Consider the following 7,139-nt stretch of genomic DNA (forward strand, 5'->3'; position numbering starts at 1 on the left):
TCGGAATCCTAAGACGAGTTAGGGCTTATATTGTATAGCAGGGCTATGCAAATGTGAGGATTTAAGGTGAAAATTTACATTGCATAAGCAAGCAACCTCGAAGTGTTATGGCTTTGTTATTTAAGTCTTAGGAAAGAAGATTGGTTTAGCTCGGGAAGACAGGTTTTACTGTTGAAGATGGTTGTGCTGCCCACCATGCTAGCTCCAAGCTCCTTGCAGCGACGACTTTGAGTTTTATAGCTTGTCAAGTTATAATGTCAAATCAGGTGGCCCTATGGTTGAAGTTCTTTAAATTTTATGAGGTCATATTAAAGTTGATTAGAGCGACGCCGGTTAGGATCCTACGGTTCCCTCGTTCCGGCACCATTATTTTCTATTAGATTCACTTAGTTGAAATGAACTTACTAAACTCAACTTAATGAGTTCCATAATTTCATTTAAACCGTAGGAAACCTCGTTAGCAACCGTAGGTTACCTCCATTGAGGGATTCCCGATCATCCGATAGAGACATCTTAATTTAGTTGAAGTTGTAGTTTTGTGTGATGTTTGTGATTAAATTTTGGGTTGTTTTATATTTTGAATGTTGTGACGGTGAGTTTTATCTTGGTTGATTTTAGTTTTGATTTTGGTTTTGGTTTTGGTTATGTTTCTATCCTAATAGATTTAGTTTTCATGCAGGGTGACGTCGTTGTTTAGCATGCACATTTAAAGGTAAAGGTATAAAAGTATAGTATGAAAAACTTAGTATGAAAGTACAAGAAAGACAATACTGAAAACTGTAAAAGTGTACCTGGCGAGTCTTCTCGTTCTACCACCTGAAGCTTGAAATGCATGTTAAGATGTTAAGGCAGGTTAAGGCAGTTTATGAACAGTAGGAAAAGTAAGGTTTTGGTAATTTTCCTAACCCTTTTTCATATCCTGGCAAGTCCTTATAAGTTTAATTAAGGATGACTTTATCAAGCAAGATATATTAAGTTTAGTAGATCTCCGAGATGTCCAACAGATCTGGATAAAGAAGCAGGTCCATGCTACTCTCTCGCTGCAATTTATTGCTCATAACTTGTCACAAGAACAAATTATTTCCTAATATAACTTTCATAATAAGTCATCCTATAAATACCCTTAATACTCAGTGAACATTTGTTGTCTCAATTATCCCTAAGAATAGGGTAATTATCACTTGTGATTGATCACTTAATTTGAAATTATGCGGGTGAAGACCCTTAAAGAGGCAAGTTAGTGTAATTTGAACACTTAGCAAAAATTTTAATCCTAATTGGGTTTAGTGGTGTTTCAAGGATGTTTGATTATGTTATGTTCATTTCTCTAATCCTCATTTAGTAAATTTTGAATTAGCCTAAGTCACCACTAAGCCCTTAAGACCTGGGTGAGTATCTTATTTAGTTTTGAAAAGGGTTAAGCTTTAAGTGGTCTTGATTCATGATTTTAATTTTATTTGAAAATCAAAATCGAGGTATTAAGTTGATTAATTATTGACTTCAAAAGTCATACCCCTAAGTCCATGATCATTTAATTTTAATAAACATCCAAATTTTAATAATTTAGAAATTTAATTAAGAATGTGAGATTGGTTTCTACTAATTAACCCCTTGGTGTTTCAAACATCAAAAGAATTTATTAAGATTAGGGGTTACCCATTTTTCCTCTTTGAATTAAGCCTAAATGTTAATTAAGGCAAAATTTTGAAAGTTACACATTTGCCCCTTAGGCTCTAACACTTCATAATTTGTCAAATTCAATTCAAATGACTTTGAATGCACTGCACCATGAGGATATGACCTCAAATGACCTCATTTATGGGTCAATTAAGACATGAGAGGAGAAAATGTTTTTCAAAATTTAATTTATTTTATATAATTATTTTTATGCAAAAATAGGATTTTTCAAAGAAAATTCCTAACTTGACCAAGGTAAATTATAATCTCTTGAAATTTTTACTGGAGGTGGACCTAAACCAGAGAAGCCTTTGAATAAAATTTCATAATTTAGTGAATTCCCTGTGATTTATTAGAATTATTTTAAGTTTTGGGTTATTTAATAAAAATAAAATACTTTAGGTGGTGAAAGTTAAGTTTATTATTTTTGAAAAATCTCCCTAGGGTCAAAGAACTCAGAGGAGCAAATTTAATAATTTTTTTATTTTTTTTAGATTTATTGGAGTTATTTAAGAGAAAACTCATTTTTAGCCTTTCAAAAATTATTTTAAGCTTGAAAATTCAATATCTTTATTAAGAAAGTCAGGAAAAATATTTTAATTATTCCTAAGTGATTAGGAAGTAATTTAGAACATTTTCATGAGTTTTATTATTTTTTGATTTTTATGAATTTTTAATTATTTTAAATATTTAAAATAGGCTAAAAATCAAGTTTTTTTTTAATTATAATTTTATTTTTATAAAATATCTCTGATCACAGTGAACTCAAAAAACTAAGTCTTATAATTTTTTGAGTTATATTTTATTTTTTAAAAAAATTATTTAAGTGTCAAAAGTGATATTTATTTTTAAAAATCAACTTAAGTTATCAAATGAACTCAAAATATTTTAAAATTTTTATGATGAGTTCTATGGATCATAAATCATAGTGGAGATCAAAAATCAAGTCATTGAAATGTTTATATTTGCCAAAATTAATTATCTTAGTGATTTGGTGTTTGTAAAATTTAAGGGTAATTTAAATGAATTGAACCATGAAACTATTTCCAAAGGTTTCTCTAGTCATGGTGGACCTTCCAAAATTTTCTTAGGATTTTCTAGTCAATATGCTAATTTTCATGATTATTCTAAAGAAATAATATTGAATAACTTGAAAAATATGGATCTATGTATTGGAACCTCCTCTGGCTTTAGAAAAATCAGAGAATATCTCCCTTGATAGAGGCTGCAACATGCCAAAATTTCAAGCCAAGGTGATGCCCCAATATGCATGGAGAATCAAATGATTCAAAATACTGTTTAATTAATTAAAAATAAAATATGCACAAAATGGTCTTGAACTTTATTCCATATTGTTCTCCTTTATTCACTGAGCAACAGGGTATTTTTATTTTATTTTTGTGATTTTTTTACACAAAGTTATAGATTTTCTAGGTTTGGGGGTATTTAAATAAATAGAAAAAGCCATATTTATCTATTTAAACTGCGCGTACCACCTCAACCTACGACGACTACGAAGGCATGCGTGGCACGCTTTGTTTGGACGTCGTCGTCCACGTAGCTTGCTGACTCGGCCCGCTGTTTATGTCCCCAAGCGCTGTCCGGCTCAATCTCCTCTGTCCATTTGATATACGATTGATCAAACGGCTCTCCGTCATCGTCCCTAATAGAATGATCTCGTGACCATCGACACTAAAACCTTAAGATCTTAACTTAGACTCAACCAAATCACTTTGGGTTTGATCCTATGGACTCGTCTAAGTGAGACGAACACATCCATACAGTTAATGTACCATGAAATCAAGCCTATGTAAATGGAGAATTAAAATGAGCTCGGGAGGAGGAGAAGTTTTATACCTTTGCTCTGAGAAGTGAAGCTTCAATCAGAGGGGCTCGACACATTCGTTAGGGTCCAAATAGGCTAGGTACTGAGTCCATGGTCTTGGTGTAAGGCCTAGGTATGAATTCGACCAATCTCAATTTCAGGTGTTGGTCTAGAGCTATGGTGGAGGCTATTTCAATTGGTAATTTGATGGGTCTTTAGTTTCTTTCTCTGTTGTGAAGGTGTGGGTGAAGTAAATTTGAGTTTGGTGGACTGTGGAGGTGTATTGGGTTTTGTCCTTGTTTCCGGCAAGTTTTCAAGCTCAAAATTGAGCTCCGACAGCGGGAATTGGTGGGGGAAAATAGTTGGAATGAAAATAGTCAGTGGGAATTGGTGGGGGAAAATAGTTGGAATGCACTAAGGGGATCTTAGGAAAGCTCTGTGAGAAGTTTGAAAAAATTTCAGCAAGAAAATTTCAGCACACCTCCCATGGCCGTGGAAGTTGAGTTCTTAGAAAAATGGCTATGGGGGTGGCTCTCAAAGCACAAGTTTGGGCGCATTGTGGTGCTTAGGTGGAGGGCAAATGAGATCTTTAATTTGATTTGGATGAGCTGGCCTCTAGGTCTGATTTAGGTGAGGTGCCATGGGGGTGGCTCTTAGTTTTGTGCTTTTCCAGTCACTAGGCTGGCCGGCCGGCCAAAGGGAGGTGGCTGGAGCTAAGAGAACCCATAGGAATCCATCATAACAATTTAATGCAAATGTGCTTTGATTTGGCAAAGATATCTTAAGCATGTACATTTTTGGAAATAATATCCCTTAATTTGGGTTTCCTTTGGTCCATGGCTTGATTTGGGTGGTTTCATAGTGTTTGGACTGGTCACTAAGTCCAACTAATGGCTGGGGTGGAGTTAATTTGGTGACTTTAGGGTGGTTAGGTCACATTTAGTGCATGGGTCCAAGTGAGTGCAAATGATCAAAATTTGGGTTTGGGCTAGGTTAGCCATGTTAATTGGCCCCAAATAATGGTGTATATGATCATAAGAAACAACTTTGGTGTAGGATGTAAGTGGTTTTGAGTTCAATTGAAGGGTCAATTTGAGCGAATTATGAACCTTAATCAATTTGCTTTTGTTGGGCTAGGCTTGGGTCTAGCTTGGGTTAGACTTGGGCTAAGTCCAAATTGATTATTGTAAAAGGTCAATAGGGACCTCATGAAGAGTTTTAAACATGAATTGGATGCCAATTTGGAGGTTAAGGCAATCAATTGGGTGAAATTTGGGGACTTAGCCAATTTGGGGCTAAACTTGGGAATTTTGGATTTAGGTCAAAATCAAATCAAATGGATGTGAGGCTTTACCAAGGTCAATTGATGGTTTATGTTTATGTATAAGGATGTTATGAATATTTTTCAACATTAATTGGGGCCAATTGACTAGGATATGAGTTCAATTTGGTGAGATTAGGTCATATGGTCAATATTTGGGCTTTAACCTAACTCAAAATTGGGTTCAAATCATGGACCAATTGAGCTTGAATTTCATTTAATTTGATCATATAAAAAGTTAATTTGAGTTAAGGATTGAAATTGAGGTCAATTGAGGTCAAATTGATGGACATTTGAATTGAATTTGGGGAATTTGGGTCTTTAAAGGCAAATTTGGGGGTTTTGGTTAAAGATGATCAAATTGGCCAAATTGGTCAATTTGGTTAAAGATGATCAAATTGGCCAAATTGGGTCATGTGATAGTTTAGAGAAATGCAATTAGGAGTATTTAGGATTTATTGGGATTTTCTGGGAATTTTTGGATTTTTTGGAATTTTGGGTCCAAGAGGGGTATTCTGGTAATTTGGAGGTGTTTAAGGGGTAAAAGGCCAAGATGGGTATTTTGGTAGAGTTGAGGTACCAATCATCACCAAAAAGCCATGGACCAATGGAATCCCCATTTTGGGTCCTCTACATGGTGGTCTTAGCTAAACCATAGCCCTTGGGCTAGTAGGTTTAGGGCACGATCTACATAACTATCCCAAAAGATCAAGAGATCTAAGCTAGAAATTTGAGTTTAGGGTTGTGAGTGAATGTGGGTGTATATGAGTTTAAATGAGTGTAGTGAGTGCCTTAGCTCCAGACCAACATCCAGGGTTAACCTTAAGGTTCAACTGTCCTAAGGGCGACTCATCTTAAGTTTCCACCATAGTGATCCCACCTACTAAATGCTAGAGGTTGGACCAACATGTGGCACTTCAAGTTGAGTAAAGAAGAGGGTAAAATTTCTAATGGTGAGGGTTCCATGTCTAGTTTTCTAAGAATAGTCGATAGGAAAAATTCTATGGCTAGACCATTCTATGGCTAGACCTAGACCTTAGGCTACTAAAAGGGGAAAAACTAAACCTCAACCAAAAATGAGGTCAACAAATGGACCCCCAATATGTGTGGTTTGTTGGGCAAGCACACCACGCGTATTGGCTTTGACCGACTAGATCACCAAAAACCAATACAACCTATAAGTCAACAAACCCGAAAATATGTGTAGGGTCGTGTGTGTGATTTTTTTGTGCCGGGGAATTAGCTGGTGTGAGTTTTATCAAGTCGAGAAATAGGAACTCTCGCTGGGGATTGGAGAGCGAACTTTGAGTTATGAAATTTTAAAGATTTCCAAAGGATGGGAGTCAGAATCTAAGTGTTGACCCCGATGTGGGAATTGAAATTCAGATATCAATTCAAAGAGAGAGAGAGAGAGAGAGAGTCGGAGTGTAAGGACCGACCTCAAATGTAATGAATCAGAAATGTAGGACTAAGAATTCAAATGTATGTCAATTCTCAAAAGAGAGTGTCGGAATATAAGGACCGACCTCAAATGTAATGAATTAGAAATATAGGAATGAGAGTTGAAATTTTAATGAACTCTCAAAAGAGAATGTTGGAATGTAAGGACCGACCTCAAATGTAATGAATCAGAAGTGTAGGACTGAGAATTAAAATGTATATCTATTCTCAAAAGAAAATGTCGGAATGTAAGGACCGACCTCGAATGTAATGAATCAGAAGTGTAAAACAGATTCAGGAATGAGAATTGAAATGTTGGTCAATTCTCAAAAAAGGGTGTCGGAATGTAAGGACCGACCTCGAATGAAATGAATCAACAATGTAGGACTGATTCGGAAGCGAGAATAGAAATGTAAGTATCAATTCAAAAATGGTGAGAATTGAAATGTAGGTATCAATTCAAAGATGGTGAGAATTGAAATGTAGGTATCAATTCGAGGATTATGAGAATTGATATGTAGGTATCAATTCGATGATGTGAGAATTGAAATTTAGGTATCAATTTGAAGATGTGAGAATTGAAATGTAAGTATCAATTTGAAGATGGTGAGAATTGAAATGTAGGTATCAATTCTGAGATGAAAGTCGACATCTAGGTATCGACCTCGAAATGTGAGAATCAGTATTTAGATACTGATTCGAAGATGTAAGGATTGAAATTTACAAAGAGCTTGTGGTGTTGAATTTGTAGTAGAGTGTCATGTGGAAATGTTGATTTTGTTGAAAAAGATTTGTAGAGCTTTGTGGAGTTTTGTGCATAATGCAAAATTCTGCAGGGATGTGAAGAGAGTTGAGGTAGATAACGATGGAGGTAGA

General features: G+C 35.3%; 1 pseudogene; it reads right to left on the reverse strand.

Annotated features, from left to right (window-relative positions):
- Nucleotides 1-7,139, reverse strand: part of LOC110039067 — a 38,697-nt pseudogene that overhangs the window by 20,310 nt on the left and 11,248 nt on the right.

Source organism: Phalaenopsis equestris, unplaced genomic scaffold, assembly GCF_001263595.1.
Source record: "Phalaenopsis equestris unplaced genomic scaffold, ASM126359v1 Scaffold235001, whole genome shotgun sequence".
NCBI classification, from domain to species: Eukaryota; Viridiplantae; Streptophyta; class Magnoliopsida; order Asparagales; family Orchidaceae; genus Phalaenopsis; species Phalaenopsis equestris.